Genomic DNA, 19,119 nt, shown 5'->3' with positions numbered 1-19,119 from the left:
CCTGGCGCCGCCGCGCCAGCCTGTGAAGCATTTTCCGGTAGGGCCGCGGCTCTGACCACATCTCCCACGCCCGAAGAGCCAGGAGGGAAAGCCGTGCCTCGTTGGAAAGCTCTTTGGCAGCCGCTCGCGTGGCCCCACAGCCCGTGGGGCTGCGGGCTTTGCGGCGGCCGTCAGCCTCGGCGCCACCGGCGCTCACGTGGCACCGCCGCGCCAGCCTGTGAAGCATTTTCCGGTAGGGCTGCGTCTCTGGCAACAGCTCCCACGCCCGAAGAGCCAGGAGGGAAGGCCGTGCCTCGTTGGAAAGCTCTTTGGCAGCCGCTCGCATGGCCCCACAGACCGTCAAGCTGCGGGCTTTGTGGCGGCCGTCAGCCTCGACGCCACCGGCGCCCACCTGGCGCCGCCGCGCCAGCCTGCGAAGCATTTTCCGGTAGGGCCGCGGCTCTGGCGACAGCTCCCACGCCCAAAGAGCCAGGAGGGAAAGCCGTGCCTCGTTGGAAAGCTCTTTGGCAGCCGCTCGCATGGCCCCACAGACCATGGGGCTGCGGGCTTTGCGGCGGCCGTCAGCCTCGGCGCCATTGGCGCCCACGTGGCGCCGCCGCGCCAGCCTGAGAAGCATTTTCGGGTAGGGCCGCGGCTCTGGCCACAGCTCCCACGCCCGAAGACCAAGGAGGGAAAGCCGTGCCTCGTTGGAAAGCTCTTTGGCAGCCGCTCGCGTGGCCCCACAGCCCGTGGGGCTGCGGGCTTTGCGGTGGCCGTCAGCCTCGGCGCCATCGGCACCCACGTGTTGCCGCCGCGCCAGCCTGCGAAGCATTTTCCGGTAGGGCCGCGGCTCTGGCCACAGCTCCCACGCCCGAAGAGCCAGGAGGGAAGGCCGTGCCTCGTTGGAAAGCTCTTTGGCAACCGCTCGCATGGCCCCACAGCCCGTCAAGCTGCGGGCTTTGCGGCGGCCGTCAGCCTCGGCGACACCGGCGCCCACGTGGCGCCGCCGCGCCAGCCTGCGAAGCATTTTCCGGTAGGGCCGCGGCTCTGGCCACAGCTCCCACGCCCGAAGAGCCAGGAGGGAAAGCCGTGCCTCGTTGGAAAGCTCTTTGGCAGCCGCTCGTGTGGCCCCACAGCCCGTGGGGCTGCGGGCTTTGCGGCGGCCGTCAGCCTCGGCGCCACCGGCGCCCACCTGGCGCCGCCGCGCCAGTCTGTGAAGCATTTTCCGGTAGGGCCGCGGCTGTGGCCACAGCTCCCACGCCCGAAGAGCCAGGAGGGAAAGCCGTGCTTCGTTGGAAATCTCTTTGGCAGCCGCTCGCGTGGCCCCACAGACCATGGGGCTGCGGGCTTTGCGGCGGCCGTCAGCCTCGGCGACACCGGCGCCCACCTTGCTCTGCTGCGTGAGCCTGCGAAGCATTTTCCGGTAGGGCCACGGCTCTGGCGACAGCTCCCACGCCCGAAGACCAAGGAGGGAAAGCTGTGCCTCGTTGGAAAGCTCTTTGGCAGCCTCTCGCGTGGCCCCACAGCCCGTGGGGCTGCGGGCTTTGCAGCGGCCGTCAGCCTCGGCGACACCGGCGCACACGTGGCGCCGCAGCGCCAGCCTGCGAATCATTTTTGGGTAGGGCCGCGGCTCTGGCCACAGCTCCCATGCCCGAAGACCAAGGAGGGAAAGCCGTGCCTCGTTGGAAAGCTCTTTGGCAGCCGCTCGCGTGGCCCCACAGATCATGGGGCTGCGGGCTTTGCGGCGGCCGTCAGCCTCGGCGCCATTGGCGCCCACGTGGCGCCGCCGCGCCAGCCTGAGAAGCATTTTCGGGTAGGGCCGCGGCTCTGGCCACAGCTCCCACGCCCGAAGACCAATGAGGGAAAGCCGTGCCTCGTTGGAAAGCTCTTTGGCAGCCTCTCGTGTGGCCCCACAGCCCGTGGGGCTGCGGGCTTTGCGGCGGCCGTCAGCCTCGGCGCCACCGGCGCCCACCTGGCGCCGCCGCGCCAGCCTGTGAAGCATTTTCCGGTAGGGCCGCGGCTCTGGCGACAGCTCCCACGCCCGAAGAGCCAGGAGGGAAAGCCGTGCTTCGTTGGAAATCTCTTTGGCAGCCGCTCGCGTGGTCCCACAGACCATGGGGCTGCGGGCTTTGCGGCGGCCGTCAGCCTCGGCGACACCGGCGCCCACCTTGCTCTGCTGCGTGACCCTGCGAAGCATTTTCCGGTAGGGCCACGGCTCTGGCGACAGCTCCCACGCCCGAAGAGCCAGGAGGGAAAGCCGTGCCTCGTTGGAAAGCTCTTTGGCAGCCTCTCGCGTGGCCCCACAGCCCGTGGGGCTGCGGGCTTTGCGGCGGCCGTCAGCCTCGTCGCCACCGGCACCTAGTGGCGCCGCTGTGCCAGCCTTCAAAGCATTTTCGGGTAGGGCCGCAGCTCTGGCCACAGCTCCCACTCCCGAAGACCAAGGAGGGAAAGCCGTGCCTCGTTGGAAAGCTCTTTGGCAGCCGCTCGCGTGGCCCCACAGCCCGTGGGGCTGCGGGCTTTGCAGCGGCCGTCAGCCTCGGCGCCACCGGCGCCCACCTTCCTCCGCTGCGCCAGCCTGCGAATCATTTTCCGGTAGGGCCGCGGCTCTGGCCACAGCTCCCACGCCCGAAGACCAAGGAGGGAAAGCCGTGCCTCGTTGGAAAGCTCTTTGGCAGCCGCTCGCGTGGCCCCACAGACCATGGGGCTGCGGGCTTTGCGGCGGCCGTCAGCCTCGGCGCCACCGGCGCCCACCTGGCGCCGCCGCGCCAGACTGCGAAGCATTTTCCGGTAGGGCCACGGCTCTGGCCACAGCTCCCACGCCCAAAGAGCCAGGAGGGAAAGCCGTGCCTCGTTGGAAAGCTCTTTGGCAGCCGCTCGTGTGGCCCCACAGACCATGGGGCTGCGGGCTTTGCGGCGGCCGTCGGCCTCGGCGACACCGGCGCCCACCTGGCGCCGCCGCGCCAGCCTGTGAAGCATTTTCCGGTAGGGCCGCGGCTCTGACCACATCTCCCACGCCCGAAGAGCCAGGAGGGAAAGCCGTGCCTCGTTGGAAAGCTCTTTGGCAGCCGCTCGCGTGGCCCCACAGCCCGTGGGGCTGCGGGCTTTGCGGCGGCCGTCAGCCTCGGCGCCACCGGCGCTCACGTGGCGCCGCCGCGCCAGCCTGTGAAGCATTTTCCGGTAGGGCTGCGTCTCTGGCAACAGCTCCCACGCCCGAAGAGCCAGGAGGGAAGGCCGTGCCTCGTTGGAAAGCTCTTTGGCAGCCGCTCGCGTGGCCCCACAGCCCGTCAAGCTGCGGGCTTTGCGGCGGCCGTCAGCCTCGGCGCCACCGGCGCCCACCTGGCGCCGCCGCGCCAGCCTGCGAAGCATTTTCCGGTAGGGCCGCGGCTCTGGCCACAGCTCCCATGCCCAAAGAGCCAGGAGGGAAAGCCGTGCCTCGTTGGAAAGCTCTTTGGCAGCCGCTCGCATGGCCCCACAGACCATGGGGCTGCGGGCTTTGCGGCGGCCGTCAGCCTCGGCGCCATTGGTGCCCACGTGGCGCCGCCGCGCCAGCCTGAGAAGCATTTTCCGGTAGGGCCGCGGCTCTGGCCACAGCTCCCACGCCCGAAGACCAAGGAGGGAAAGCCGTGCCTCGTTGGAAAGCTCTTTGGCAGCCGCTCGCGTGGCCCCACAGCCCGTGGGGCTGCGGGCTTTGCGGTGGCCGTCAGCCTCGGCGCCATCAGCACCCACGTGTTGCCGCCGCGCCAGCCTGCGAAGCATTTTCCGGTAGGGCCGCGGCTCTGGCCACAGCTCCCACGCCCGAAGAGCCAGGAGGGAAGGCCGTGCCTCGTTGGAAAGCTCTTTGGCAACCGCTCGCATGGCCCCACAGCCCGTCAAGCTGCGGGCTTTGCGGCGGCCGTCAGCCTCGGCGCCACCGGCGCCCACGTGGCGCCGCCGCGCCAGCCTGCGAAGCATTTTCCGGTAGGGCCGCGGCTCTGGCCACAGCTCCCACGCCCGAAGAGCCAGGAGGGAAAGCCGTGCCTCGTTGGAAAGCTCTTTGGCAGCCGCTCGTGTGGCCCCACAGCCCGTGGGGCTGCGGGCTTTGCGGCGGCCGTCAGCCTCGGCGCCACCGGTGCCCACCTGGCGCCGCCGCGCCAGCCTGTGAAGCATTTTCCGGTAGGGCCGCGGCTGTGGCCACAGCTCCCACGCCCGAAGAGCCAGGAGGGAAAGCCGTGCTTCGTTGGAAATCTCTTTGGCAGCCGCTCGCGTGGCCCCACAGACCATGGGGCTGCGGGCTTTGCGGCGGCCGTCAGCCTCGGCGACACCGGCGCCCACCTTGCTCTGCTGCGTGAGCCTGCGAAGCATTTTCCGGTAGGGCCACGGCTCTGGCGACAGCTCCCACGCCCGAAGACCAAGGAGGGAAAGCTGTGCCTCGTTGGAAAGCTCTTTGGCAGCCTCTCGCGTGGCCCCACAGCCCGTGGGGCTGCGGGCTTTGCGGCGGCCGTCAGCCTCGGCGACACCGGCGCACACGTGGCGCCGCAGCGCCAGCCTGCGAATCATTTTTGGGTAGGGCCGCGGCTCTGGGCACAGCTCCCATGCCCGAAGACCAAGGAGGGAAAGCCGTGCCTCGTTGGAAAGCTCTTTGGCAGCCGCTCGCGTGGCCCCACAGCCCGTGGGGCTGCGGGCTTTGCGGCGGCCGTCAGCCTCGGCGCCACCGGCGCCCACCTGGCGCCGCCGCGCCAGCCTGCGAAGCATTTTCCGGTAGGGCCGCGGCTCTGGCCACAGCTCCCACGCTCGAAGACCAAGGAGGGAAAGCCGTGCCTCGTTGGAAAGCTCTTTGGCAGCCGCTCGCGTGGCCCCACAGACCATGGGGCTGCGGGCTTTGCGGCGGCCGTCAGCCTCGGCGCCATTGGCGCCCACGTGGCGCCGCCGCGCCAGCCTGAGAAGCATTTTCGGGTAGGGCCGCGGCTCTGGCCACAGCTCCCACGCCCGAAGACCAAGGAGGGAAAGCCGTGCCTCTTTGGAAAGCTCTTTGGCAGCCGCTCGCGTGGCCCCACAGCCCGTGGGGCTGCGGGCTTTGCGGCGGCCGTCAGCCTCGGCGCCATCGGCACCCACGTGTTGCCGCCGCGCCAGCCTGCGAAGCATTTTCCGGTAGGGCCGCGGCTCTGGCCACAGCTCCCACGCCCGAAGAGCCAGGAGGGAAAGCCGTGCCTCGTTGGAAAGCTCTTTGGCAGCCGCTCGCGTGGCCCCACAGACCATGGGGCTGCGGGCTTTGCGGCGGCCGTCAGCCTCGGCGACACCGGCGCCCACCTTGCTCTGCTGCGTGAGCCTGCGAAGCATTTTCCGGTAGGGCCACGGCTCTGGCGACAGCTCCCACGCCCGAAGACCAAGGAGGGAAAGCCGTGCCTCGTTGGAAAGCTCTTTGGCAGCCTCTCGCGTGGCCCCACAGCCCGTGGGGCTGCGGGCTTTGCGGCGGCCGTCAGCCTCGGCGACACCGGCGCACACGTGGCGCCGCAGCGCCAGCCTGCGAATCATTTTTGGGTAGTGCCGCGGCTCTGGCCACAGCTCCCACGCCCGAAGACCAAGGAGGGAAAGCCGTGCCTCGTTGGAAAGCTCTTGGGCAGCCGCTCGCGTGGCCCCACAGCCCGTGGGGCTGCGGGCTTTGCGGCGGCCGTCAGCCTCGGCGCCACCGGCGCCCACCTGGCGCCGCCGCGCCAGCCTGCGAAGCATTTTCCGGTAGGGCCGCAGCTCTGGCCACAGCTCCCACGCTCGAAGACCAAGGAGGGAAAGCCGTGCCTCGTTGGAAAGCTCTTTGGCAGCCGCTCGTGTGGCCCCACAGCCCGTGGGGCTGCGGGCTTTGCGGCGGCCGTCAGCCTCGGCGACACTGGCACCCACGTGTCGCCGCCGCGCCAGCCTGCGAAGCATTTTCCGGTAGGGACGCGGCTCTGGCCACAGCTCCCACGCCCGAAGAGACAGGAGGGAACGCCGTACCTCGTTGGAAAGCTCTTTGGCATCTGCTCACGTGGCCCCACAGCCCGTGGGGCTGCGGGCTTTGCGGCTTCTGTGAGCCTCGGCGCCAGCGTCGCTCACCTTGCTCTGCTGCGTAAGCCTGCGAAGCATTTTCCGATAGAGCCACGGCTCTGGCCACAGCTCCCACACCCGAAGAGCCAGGAGGGAAAGCCATGCCTCGTTGGAAAGCTCTTTGGCATCTGCTCACGTGGCCCCACAGCCCGTGGGGCTGCGGGCTTTGTGGCGGCCGTCAGCCTCGGCGACAGCAGCGCCCACGTGGCACCGCCGCGCCAGCCTGCGAAGCATTTTCCGGTAGGGCCGCGGCTCTGGCCACAGCTCCCACGCCCAAAGACCAAGGAGGGAAAGCCGTGCCTCGTTGGAAAGCTCTTTGGCAGTTGCTCGCATGGCCCCCACAGCCCGTGGGGCTGCGGGCTTTGCAGCAGCCGTCAGCCTCGGCGCCACCGGCGCCCACGTGGCGCCGCCGCGCCAGCCTGCGAAGCATTTTCGGGTAGGGCCGCGGCTCTGGCCACAGCTCCCACGCCCGAAGAGCCAGGAGGGAAAGCCGTGCCTCGATGGAAAGCTCTTTGGCAGCCGCTCGTCTGGCCCCACAGACCATGGGGCTGCGGGCTTTGCGGCGGCCGTCAGCCTTGGCGCCACCGGCGCCCACCTGGCGCCGCCGCGCCAGACTGCGAAGCATTTTCGGGTAGGGCCGCGGCTCTGGCCACAGCTCCCACGCCCGAAGAGCCAGGAGGGAAAGCCGTGCCTCGTTGGAAAGCTCTGTGGCAGCCGCTCACGTGGCCCCACAGCCCGTGGGGCTGCGGGCTTTGCGGCGGCCGTCAGCCTCGGCGCCACCGGCGCCCAACTTGCTCCGCTGCGTCAGCCTGCGAAGCATTTTCCTGTAGGGCCGCGGCTCTGGCCACAGCTCCCACGCCCAAAGAGCCAGGAGGGAAAGCCGTGCCTCTTTGGAAAGCTCTTTGGCAACCGCTCGCGTGGCCCCACAGCCCGTGGGGCTGCGGGCTTTGCGGCGGCCGTCAGCCTCGGCGACACCGGCGCCCACCTGGCGCCGCCGCGCCAGCCTGTGCAGCATTTTCCGGTAGGGCCGCGGCTCTGACCACATCTCCCACGCCCGAAGAGCCAGGAGGGAAAGCCGTGCCTCGTTGGAAAGCTCTTTGGCAGCCGCTCGCGTGGCCCCACAGCCCGTGGGGCTGCGGGCTTTGCGGCGGCCGTCAGCCTCGGCGCCACCGGCGCTCACGTGGCGCCGCCGCGCCAGCCTGTGAAGCATTTTCCGGTAGGGCTGCGTCTCTGGCAACAGCTCCCACGCCCGAAGAGCCAGGAGGGAAGGCCGTGCCTCGTTGGAAAGCTCTTTGGCAGCCGCTCGCATGGCCCCACAGCCCGACAAGCTGCGGGCTTTGCGGCGGCCGTCAGCCTCGGCGCCACCGGCGCCCACCTGGCGCCGCCGCGCCAGCCTGCGAAGCATTTTCCGGTAGGGCCGCGGCTCTGGCCACAGCTCCCACGCCCGAAGAGCCAGGAGGGAAAGCCGTGCCTCGTTGGAAAGCTCTTTGGCAGCCACTCGCGTGGCCCCAAGGACCATGGGGCTGCGGGCTTTGCGGCGGCCGTCAGCCTCGGCGCCATTGGCGCCCACGTGGCGCCGCCGCGCCAGCCTGAGAAGCATTTTCGGGTAGGGCCGCGGCTCTGGCCACAGCTCCCACGCCCGAAGACCAAGGAGGGAAAGCCGTGCCTCGTTGGAAAGCTCTTTGGCAGCCGCTCGCGTGGCCCCACAGCCCGTGGGGCTGCGGGCTTTGCGGTGGCCGTCAGCCTCGGCGCCACCGGCACCCACGTGTTGCCGCCGCGCCAGCCTGCGAAGCATTTTCCGGTAGGGCCGCGGCTCTGGCCACAGCTCCCACGCCCGAAGAGCCAGGAGGGAAGGCCGTGCCTCGTTGGAAAGCTCTTTGGCAACCGCTCGCATGGCCCCACAGCCCGTGGGGCTGCGGGCTTTGCGGCGGCCGTCAGCCTCGGCGCCACCGGCGCCCACGTGGCGCCGCCGCGCCAGCCTGCGAAGCATTTTCCGGTAGGGCCGCGGCTCTGGCCACAGCTCCCACGCCCGAAGAGCCAGGAGGGAAAGCCGTGCCTCGTTGGAAAGCTCTTTGGCATCTGCTCACGTGGCCCCACAGCCCGTGGGGCTGCGGGCTTTGCGGCGGCCGTCAGCCTCGGCGACAGCAGCGCCCACGTGGCACCGCCGCGCCAGCCTGCGAAGCATTTTCCGGTAGGGCCGCGGCTCTGGCCACAGCTCCCACGCCCGAAGAGCGAGGAGGGAAACCGTGCCTCGTTGGAAAGCTCTTTGGCAGACGCTCGCATGGCCCCACAGCCCGTGGGGCTGCGGGCTTTGCAGCAGCCGTCAGCCTCGGCGCCACCGGCGCCCACGTGGCGCCGCCGCGCCAGCCTGCGAAGCATTTTCGGGTAGGGCCGCGGCTCTGGCCACAGCTCCCACGCCCGAAGAGCCAGGAGGGAAAGCCGTGCCTCGTTGGAAAGCTCTTTGGCAGCCGCTCGTCTGGCCCCACAGACCATGGGGCTGCGGGCTTTGCGGCGGCCGTCAGCCTCGGCGACACCGGCGCCCAACTTGCTCTGCTGCGTCAGCCTGCGAAGCATTTTCGGGAAGTGCCACGGCTCTGCCCACAGCTCCCACGCCCAAAGAGCCAGGAGGGAAAGCCCTGCGTCGTTGGAAAGCTCTTTGGCAACCGCTCGCGTGGCCCCACAGCCCATGGGGCTGCGGGCTTTGCGGCGGCCGTCAGCCTTGGCGCCACCGTCGCCCACCTGGCGCCGCCGCGCCAGACTGCGAAGCATTTTCGGGTAGGGCCGCGGCTCTGGCCACAGCTCCCACGCCCGAAGAGCCAGGAGGGAAAGCCGTGCCTCGTTGGAAAGCTCTTTGGCAGCCGCTCGCGTGGCCCCACAGCCCGTGGGGCTGCGGGCTTTGCGGCGGCCGTCAGCCTCGGCGCCACCGGCGCTCACGTGGCGCCGCCGCGCCAGCCTGTGAAGCATTTTCCGGTAGGGCTGCGTCTCTGGCAACAGCTCCCACGCCCGAAGAGCCAGGAGGGAAGGCCGTGCCTCGTTGGAAAGCTCTTTGGCAACCGCTCGCATGGCCCCACAGCCCGTGGGGCTGCGGGCTTTGCGGCGGCCGTCAGCCTCGGCGCCACCGGCGCCCACGTGGCGCCGCCGCGCCAGCCTGCGAAGCATTTTCCGGTAGGGCCGCGGCTCTGGCCACAGCTCCCACGCCCGAAGAGCCAGGAGGGAAAGCCGTGCCTCGTTGGAAAGCTCTTTGGCAGCCGCTCGTGTGGCCCCACAGCCCGTGGGGCTGCGGGCTTTCCGGCGGCCATCAGCCTCGGCGACACCGGCGCCCACCTTGCTCTGCTGCGTGAGCCTGCGAAGCATTTTCCGGTAGGGCCACGGCTCTGGCCACAGCTCCCACGCCCGAAGACCAAGGAGGGAAAGCCGTGCCTCGTTGGAAAGCTCTTTGGCAGCCGATCGCGTGGCCCCACAGCCCGTGGGGCTGCGGGCTTTGCGGCGGCCGTCAGCCTCGTCGCCACCGGCACCTAGTGGCGCCGCTGTGCCAGCCTTCAAAGCATTTTCGGGTAGGGCCGCAGCTCTGGCCACAGCTCCCACGCCCGAAGAGCCAGGAGGGAAAGCCGTGCCTCGTTGGAAAGCTCTTTGGCAGCCGCTCGCGTGGCCCCACAGCCCGTGGGGCTGCGGGCTTTGCGGCGGCCGTCAGCCTCGGCGCCACCGGCGCCCACCTTCCTCCGCTGCACCAGCCTGCGAATCATTTTCCGGTAGGGCCGCGGCTCTGGCCACAGCTCCCACGCCCGAAGACCAAGGAGGGAAAGCCGTGCCTCGTTGGAAAGCTCTTTGGCAGCCGCTCGCGTGGCCCCACAGCCCGTGGGGCTGCGGGCTTTGCGGCGGCCGTCAGCCTCGGCGGCACCGGCGCCCACGTAGGGCCGCCGCGCCAGCCTGTGAAGCATTTTCCGGTAGGGCCGCGGCTCTGGCGACAGCTCCCACGCCCGAAGAGCCAGGAGGGAAAGCCGTGCCTCGTTGGAAAGCTCTTTGGCAGCCGCTCGCGTGGCCCCACAGACCATGGGGCTGCGGGCTTTGCGGCGGCCGTCAGCCTCGGCGACACCGGCGCCCACCTTGCTCTGCTGCGTGAGCCTGCGAAGCATTTTCCGGTAGGGCCACGGCTCTGGCGACAGCTCCCACGCCCGAAGAACAAGGAGGGAAAGCCGTGCCTCGTTGGAAAGCTCTTTGGCAGCCGATCGCGTGGCCCCACAGCGCGTGGGGCTGCGGGCTTTGCAGCGGCCGTCAGCCTCGGCGCCACTGGCGCCCACCTGGCGCCGCCGCGCCAGCCTGTGAAGCATTTTCCGGTAGGGCCGCGGCTCTGACCACATCTCCCACGCCCGAAGAGCCAGGAGGGAAAGCCGTGCCTCGTTGGAAAGCTCTTTGGCAGCCGCTCGCGTGGCCCCACAGCCCGTCAAGCTGCGGGCTTTGCGGCGGCCGTCAGCCTCGGCGCCACCGGCGCCCACGTAGGGCCGCCGCGCCAGCCTGCGAAGCATTTTCCGGTAGGGCCGCGGCTCTGGCCACAGCTCCCACGCCCGAAGAGCCAGGAGGGAAAGCCGTGCCTCGTTGGAAAGCTCTTTGGCAGCCGCTCGCGTGGCCCCACAGCCCGTGGGGCTGCGGGCTTTGCGGCGGCTGTCAGCCTCGGCGCCACCAGCGCCCACCTGGCGCCGCCACGCCAGCCTGCGAAGCATTTTCCGGTAGGGCCGCGGCTCTGGCCACAGCTCCCACGCCCGAAGACCAAGGAGGGAAAGCCGTGCTTCGTTGGAAAGCTCTTTGGCAGCCGCTCGCGTGGCCCCACAGCCCGTGGGGCTGCGGGCTTTGCGGCGGCCGTCAGCCTCGGCGACACCAGCGCCCACGTGGCACCGCCGCGCCAGCCTGCGAAGCATTTTCCGGTAGGGCCGCGGCTCTGGCCACAGCTCCCACGCCCGAAGAGCCAGGAGGGAAAGCCGTGCCTCGTTGGAAAGCTCTTTGGCAGCCGCTCGCGTGGCCCCACAGATCATGGGGCTGCGGGCTTTGCGGCGGCCGTCAGCCTCGGCGCCATTGGCGCCCACGTGGTGCCGCCGCGCCAGCCTGAGAAGCATTTTCGGGTAAGGCCGCGGCTCTGGCCACAGCTCCCATGCCCGAAGACCAAGGAGGGAAAGCCGTGCCTCGTTGGAAAGCTCTTTGGCAGCCGCTCGCGTGGCCCCACAGCCCGTGGGGCTGCGGGCTTTGCGGTGGCCGTCAGCCTCGGCGCCACCGGCACCCACGTGTTGCCGCCGCACCAGCCTGCGAAGCATTTTCCGGTAGGGCCGCGGCTCTGGTGACAGCTCCCACGCCCGAAGAGCCAGGAGGGAAAGCCGTGCCTCGTTGGAAAGCTCTTTGGCAGCCGCTCGCGTGGCCCCACAGACCATGGGGCTGCGGGCTTTGCGGCGGCCGTCAGCCTCGTCGCCACCGGCACCTAGTGGCGCCGCTGTGCCAGCCTTCAAAGCATTTTCGGGTAGGGCCGCAGCTCTGGCCACAGCTCCCACGCCCGAAGAGCCAGGAGGGAAAGCCATGCCTCGTTGGAAAGCTCTTTGGCAGCCGCTCGCGTGGCCCCACAGCCCGTGGGGCTGCGGGCTTTGCGGCGGCCGTCAGCCTCGGCGCCACCGGCGCCCACCTTCCTCCGCTGCGCCAGCCTGCGAATCATTTTCCGGTAGGGCCGCGGCTCTGGCCACAGCTCCCACGCCCGAAGACCAAGGAGGGAAAGCCGTGCCTCGTTGGAAAGCTCTTTGGCAGCCGCTCGCGTGGCCCCACAGCCCGTGGGGCTGCGGGCTTTGCGGCGGCCGTCAGCCTCGGCGACACCGGCGCCCACCTGGCGCCGCCGCGCCAGCCTGCGAAGCATTTTCTGGTAGGGCCGCGGCTCTGGCGACACCTCCAACGCCCGAAGAGCCAGGAGGGAAAGCCGTGCCTCGTTGGAAAGCTCTTTGGCAGCCACTCGCGTGGCCCCACAGACCATGGGGCTGCGGGCTTTGCGGCGGCCGTCGGCCTCGGCGACACCGGCGCCCACCTGGCGCCGCCGCGCCAGCCTGTGAAGCATTTTCCGGTAGGGCCGCGGCTCTGACCACATCTCCCACGCCCGAAGAGCCAGGAGGGAAAGCCGTGCCTCGTTGGAAAGCTCTTTGGCAGCCGCTCGCGTGGCCCCACAGCCCGTGGGGCTGCGGGCTTTGCGGCGGCCGTCAGCCTCGGCGCCACCGGCGCTCACATGGCGCCGCTGCGCCAGCCTGTGAAGCATTTTCCGGTAGGGCTGCGTCTCTGGCAACAGCTCCCACGCCCGAAGAGCCAGGAGGGAAGGCCGTGCCTCGTTGGAAAGCTCTTTGGCAGCCGCTCGCATGGCCCCACAGCCCGTGGGGCTGCGGGCTTTGCGGCGGCCGTCAGCCTCGGCGCCACCGGCGCCCACCTGGCGCCGCCGCGCCAGCCTGCGAAGCATTTTCCGGTAGGGCCACGGCTCTGGCCACAGCTCCCACGCCCGAAGAGCCAGGAGGGAAAGCCTTGCCTCGTTGGAAAGCTCTTTGGCAGCCGCTCGCGTGGCCCCACAGACAATGGGGCTGCGGGCTTTGCGGCGGCCGTCAGCCTCGGCGCCATTGGCGCCCACGTGGCGCCGCCGCGCCAGCCTGAGAAGCATTTTCGGGTAGGGCCGCGGCTCTGGCCACAGCTCCCACGCCCGAAGACCAATGAGGGAAAGCCGTGCCTCGTTGGAAAGCTCTTTGGCAGCCGCTCGCGTGGCCCCACAGCCCTTGGGGCTGCGGGCTTTGCGGTGGCCGTCAGCCTCGGCGCCACCGGCACCCACGTGTTGCCGCCGCGCCAGCCTGCGAAGCATTTTCCGGTAGGGCCGCGGCTCTGGCCACAGCTCCCACGCCCGAAGAGCCAGGAGCGAAAGCCGTGCCTCGTTGGAAAGCTCTTTGGCAGCCGCTCGCGTGGCCCCACAGCCCGTGGGGCTGCGGGCTTTGCGGCGGCCGTCAGCCTCGGCGACACCGGCGCCCACCTTGCTCTGCTGCGTGAGCCTGCGAAGCATTTTCCGGTAGGGCCACGGCTCTGGCGACAGCTCCCACGCCCGAAGACCAAGGAGGGAAAGCTGTGCCTCGTTGGAAAGCTCTTTGGCAGCCGATCGCGTGGCCCCACAGCCCGTGGGGCTGCGGGCTTTGCAGCGGCCGTCAGCTTCGGCGCCACTGGCGCCCACCTGGCGCCGCCGCGCCAGCCTGTGAAGCATTTTCCGGTAGGGCCGCGGCTCTGACCACAGCTCCCATGCCCGAAGAGCCAGGAGGGAAAGCCGTGCCTCGTTGGAAAGCTCTTTGGCAGCCGCTTGCGTGGCCCCACAGACCATGGGGCTGCGGGCTTTGCGGCGGCCGTCAGCTTCGGAGACACCGGCGCCCACGTGGGGCCGCCGCGCCAGCCTGCGAAGCATTTTCCGGTAGGGCCGCGGCTCTGGCGACACCTCCCACGCCCGTAGAGCCAGGAGGGAAAGCCGTGCCTCGTTGGAAAGCTCTTTGGCAGCCGCTCGCGTGGCCCCACAGCCCGTGGGGCTGCGGGCTTTGCGGCGGCCGTCAGCCTCGTCGCCACCGGCACCTAGTGGCGCCGCTGTGCCAGCCTTCAAAGCATTTTCGGGTAGGGCCGCAGCTCTGGCCACAGCTCCCACGCCCGAAGAGCCAGGAGGGAAAGCCGTGCCTCGTTGGAAAGCTCTTTGGCAGCCGCTCGCGTGGCCCCACAGCCCGTGGGGCTGCGAGCTTTGCGGCGGCCGTCAGCCTCGGCGCCACCGGCGCCCACGTAGGGCCGCCGCGCCAGCCTGTGAAGCATTTTCCGGTAGGGCCGCGGCTCTGGCGACAGCTCCCACGCCCGAAGAGCCAGGAGCGAAAGCCGTGCCTCGTTGGAAAGCTCTTTGGCAGCCGCTCGCGTGGCCCCACAGCCCGTGGGGCTGCGGGCTTTGCGGCGGCCGTCAGATTCGGCGACACCGGCGCCCACCTTGCTCTGCTGCGTGAGCCTGCGAAGCATTTTCCGGTAGGGCCACGGCTCTGGCGACAGCTCCCACGCCCGAAGACCAAGGAGGGAAAGCTGTGCCTCGTTGGAAAGCTCTTTGGCAGCCGATCGCGTGGCCCCACAGCCCGTGGGGCTGCGGGCTTTGCAGCGGCCGTCAGCCTCGGCGCCACTGGCGCCCACCTGGCGCCGCCGCGCCAGCCTGTGAAGCATTTTCCGGTAGGGCCGCGGCTCTGACCACATCTCCCACGCCCGAAGAGTCAGGAGGGAAAGCCGTGCCTCGTTGGAAAGCTCTTTGGCAGCCTCTCGCGTGGCCCCACAGCCCGTGGGGCTGCGGGCTTTGCGGTGGCTGTCAGCCTCGGCGCCACCGGCACCCACGTGTTGCCGCCGCGCCAGCCTGTGAAGCATTTTCCGGTAGGGCCGCGGCTCTGGCCACAGCTCCCATGCCCGAAGAGCCAAGAGGGAAAGCCGTGCCTCGTTGGAAAGCTCTTTGGCAGCCGCTCGCGTGGCCCCACAGACCATGGGGCTGCGGGCTTTGCGGCGGCCGTCAGCTTCGGAGACACCGGCGCCCACGTGTCGCCGCCGCGCCAGCCTGCGAAGCATTTTCCGGTAGGGCCGCGGCTCTGGCGACAGCTCCCACGCCCGTAGAGCCAGGAGGGAAAGCCGTGCCTCGTTGGAAAGCTCTTTGGCAGCCGCTCGCGTGGCCCCACAGCCCGTGGGGCTGCGGGCTTTGCGGCGGCCGTCAGCCTCGTCGCCACCGGCACCTAGTGGCGCCGCTGTGCCAGCCTTCAAAGCATTTTCGGGTAGGGCCGCAGCTCTGGCCACAGCTCCCACGCCCGAAGAGCCAGGAGGGAAAGCCGTGCCTCGTTGGAAAGCTCTTTGGCAGCCGATCGCGTGGCCCCACAGCCCGTGGGGCTGCGGGCTTTGCGGCGGCCGTCAGCCTCGTCGCCACCGGCACCTAGTGGCGCCGCTGTGCCAGCCTTCAAAGCATTTTCGGGTAGGGCCGCAGCTCTGGCCACAGCTCCCACGCCCGAAGAGCCAGGAGGGAAAGCCGTGCCTCGTTGGAAAGCTCTTTGGCAGCCGCTCGCGTGGCCCCACAGACCATGGGGCTGCGGGCTTTGCGGCGGCCGTCAGCCTCGGCGCCACCGGCGCCCACCTTCCTCCGCTGCGCCAGCCTCCGAATCATTTTCCGGTAGGGCCGCGGCTCTGGCCACAGCTCCCACGCCCGAAGACCAAGGAGGGAAAGCCGTGCCTCGTTGGAAAGCTCTTTGGCAGCCGCTCGCGTGGCCCCACAGACCGTGGGGCTGCGGGCTTTGCGGCGGCCGTCAGCCTCGGCGCCACCGGCGCCCACGTAGGGCCGCCGCGCCAGCCTGTGAAGCATTTTCCGGTAGGGCCGCGGCTCTGGCGACAGCTCCCACGCCCGAAGAGCCAGGAGTGAAAGCCGTGCCTCGTTGGAAAGCTCTTTGGCAGCCGCTCGCGTGGCCCCACAGACCATGGGGCTGCGGGCTTTGCGGCGGCCGTCAGCCTCGGCGACACCGGCGCCCACCTTGCTCTGCTGCGTGAGCCTGCGAAGCATTTTCCGGTAGGGCCACGGCTCTGGCGACAGCTCCCACGCCCGAAGACCAAGGAGGGAAAGATGTGCCTCGTTGGAAAGCTCTTTGGCAGCCGATCGCGTGGCCCCACAGCGCGTGGGGCTGCGGGCTTTGCAGCGGCCGTCAGCCTCGGCGCCACTGGCGCCCACCTGGCGCCGCCGCGCCAGCCTGCGAAGCATTTTCCGGTAGGGCCGCGGCTCTGACCACATCTCCCACGCCCGAAGAGTCAGGAGGGAAAGCCGTGCCTCGTTGGAAAGCTCTTTGGCAGCCTCTCGCGTGGCCCCACAGCCCGTGGGGCTGCGGGCTTTGCGGTGGCTGTCAGCCTCGGCGCCACCGGCACCCACGTGTTGCCGCCGCGCCAGCCTGTGAAGCATTTTCCGGTAGGGCCGCGGCTCTGGCCACAGCTCCCACGCCCGAAGAGCCAGGAGGGAAAGCCGTGCCTCGTTGGAAAGCTCTTTGGCAGCCGCTCGCGTGGCCCCACAGACCATGGGGCTGCGGGCTTTGCGGCGGCCGTCAGCTTCGGAGACACCGGCGCCAACGTGTCGCCGCCGCGCCAGCCTGCGAAGCATTTTCCGGTAGGGCCGCGGCTCTGGCGACACCTCCCACGCCCGTAGAGCCAGGAGGGAAAGCCGTGCCTCGTTGGAAAGCTCTTTGGCAGCCGCTCGCGTGGCCCCACAGCCCGTGGGGCTGCGGGCTTTGCGGCGGCCGTCAGCCTCGGCGCCACCGGCGCCCACGTAGGGCCGCCGCGCCAGCCTGTGAAGCATTTTCCGGTAGGGCCGCGGCTCTGGCGACAGCTCCCACGCCCGAAGAGCCAGGAGCGAAAGCCGTGCCTCGTTGGAAAGCTCTTTGGCAGCCGCTCGCGTGGCCCCACAGACCATGGGGCTGCGGGCTTTGCGGCGGCCGTCAGCCTCGGCGACACCGGCGCCCACCTTGCTCTGCTGCGTGAGCCTGCGAAGCATTTTCCGGTAGGGCCACGGCTCTGGCGACAGCTCCCACGCCCGAAGACCAAGGAGGGAAAGATGTGCCTCGTTGGAAAGCTCTTTGGCAGCCGATCGCGTGGCCCCACAGCGCGTGGGGCTGCGGGCTTTGCAGCGGCCGTCAGCCTCGGCGCCACTGGCGCCCACCTGGCGCCGCCGCGCCAGCCTGCGAAGCATTTTCCGGTAGGGCCGCGGCTCTGACCACATCTCCCACGCCCGAAGAGTCAGGAGGGAAAGCCGTGCCTCGTTGGAAAGCTCTTTGGCAGCCTCTCGCGTGGCCCCACAGCCCGTGGGGCTGCGGGCTTTGCGGTGGCTGTCAGCCTCGGCGCCACCGGCACCCACGTGTTGCCGCCGCGCCAGCCTGTGAAGCATTTTCCGGTAGGGCCGCGGCTCTGGCCACAGCTCCCACGCCCGAAGAGCCAGGAGGGAAAGCCGTGCCTCGTTGGAAAGCTCTTTGGCAGCCGCTCGCGTGGCCCCACAGACCATGGGGCTGCGGGCTTTGCGGCGGCCGTCAGCTTCGGAGACACCGGCGCCCACGTGTCGCCGCCGCGCCAGCCTGCGAAGCATTTTCCGGTAGGGCCGCGGCTCTGGCGACACCTCCCACGCCCGTAGAGCCAGGAGGGAAAGCCGTGCCTCGTTGGAAAGCTCTTTGGCAGCCGCTCGCGTGGCCCCACAGCCCGTGGGGCTGCGGGCTTTGCGGCGGCCGTCAGCCTCGTCGCCACCGGCACCTAGTGGCGCCGCTGTGCCAGCCTTCAAAGCATTTTCGGGTAGGGCCGCAGCTCTGGCCACAGCTCCCACGCCCGAAGAGCCAGGAGGGAAAGCCGTGCCTCGTTGGAAAGCTCTTTGGCAGCCGATCGCGTGGCCCCACAGCCCGTGGGGCTGCGGGCTTTGCGGCGGCCGTCAGCCTCGTCGCCACCGGCACCTAGTGGCGCCGCTGTGCCAGCCTTCAAAGCATTTTCCGGTAGGGCCGCAGCTCTGGCGACAGCTCCCACGCCCGAAGAGCCAGGAGGGAAAGCCGTGCCTCGTTGGAAAGCTCTTTGGCAGCCGCTCGCGTGGCCCCACAGACCATGGGGCTGCGGGCTTTGCGGCGGCCGTCAGCCTCGGCGCCACCGGCGCCCACCTTCCTCCGCTGCGCCAGCCTCCGAATCATTTTCCGGTAGGGCCGCGGCTCTGGCCACAGCTCCCACGCCCGAAGACCAAGGAGGGAAAGCCGTGCCTCGTTGGAAAGCTCTTTGGCAGCCGCTCGCGTGGCCCCACAGACCGTGGGGCTGCGGGCTTTGCGGCGGCCGTCAGCCTCGGCGCCACCGGCGCCCACGTAGGGCCGCCGCGCCAGCCTGTGAAGCATTTTCCGGTAGGGCCGCGGCTCTGGCGACAGCTCCCACGCCCGAAGAGCCAGGAGCGAAAGCCGTGCCTCGTTGGAAAGCTCTTTGGCAGCCGCTCGCGTGGCCCCACAGACCATGGGGCTGCGGGCTTTGCGGCGGCCGTCAGCCTCGGCGACACCGGCGCCCACCTTGCTCTGCTGCGTGAGCCTGCGAAGCATTTTCCGGTAGGGCCACGGCTCTGGCGACAGCTCCCACGCCCGAAGACCAAGGAGGGAAAGCCGTGCCTCGTTGGAAAGCTCTTTGGCAGCCGATCGCGTGGCCCCACAGCGCGTGGGGCTGCGGGCTTTGCAGCGGCCGTCAGCCTCGGCGCCACTGGCGCCCACCTGGCGCCGCCGCGCCAGCCTGCGAAGCATTTTCCGGTAGGGCCGCGGCTCTGACCACATCTCCCACGCCCGAAGAGTCAGGAGGGAAAGCCGTGCCTCGTTGGAAAGCTCTTTGGCAGCCTCTCGCGTGGCCCCACAGCCCGTGGGGCTGCGGGCTTTGCGGTGGCTGTCAGCCTCGGCGCCATCGGCACCCACGTGTTGCCGCCGCGCCAGCCTGTGAAGCATTTTCCGGTAGGGCCGCGGCTCTGGCCACAGCTCCCATGCCCGAAGAGCCAGGAGGGAAAGCCGTGCCTCGTTGGAAAGCTCTTTGGCAGCCGCTCGCGTGGCCCCACAGACCATGGGGCTGCGGGCTTTGCGGCGGCCGTCAGCTTCGGAGACACCGGCGCCCACGTGTCGCCGCCGCGCCAGCCTGCGAAGCATTTTCCGGTAGGGCCGCGGCTCTGGCGACACCTCCCACGCCCGTAGAGCCAGGAGGGAAAGCCGTGCCTCGTTGGAAAGCTCTTTGGCAGCCGCTCGCGTGGCCCCACAGCCCGTGGGGCTGCGGGCTTTGCGGCGGCCGTCAGCCTCGTCGCCACCGGCACCTAGTGGCGCCGCTGTGCCAGCCTTCAAAGCATTTTCGGGTAGGGCCGCAGCTCTGGCCACAGCTCCCACGCCCGAAGAGCCAGGAGGGAAAGCCGTGCCTCGTTGGAAAGCTCTTTGGCAGCCGCTCGCGTGGCCCCACAGCCCGTGGGGCTGCGGGCTTTGCGGCGGCCGTCAGCCTCGGCGACACCGGCGCCCACCTTGCTCTGCTGCGTGA

The sequence above is a fragment of the Chroicocephalus ridibundus genome, unplaced genomic scaffold (genome assembly GCF_963924245.1).
Source record: "Chroicocephalus ridibundus unplaced genomic scaffold, bChrRid1.1 SCAFFOLD_113, whole genome shotgun sequence".
Classification (NCBI taxonomy): domain Eukaryota; kingdom Metazoa; phylum Chordata; class Aves; order Charadriiformes; family Laridae; genus Chroicocephalus; species Chroicocephalus ridibundus.
This window is presented reverse-complemented; position numbering follows the sequence as displayed.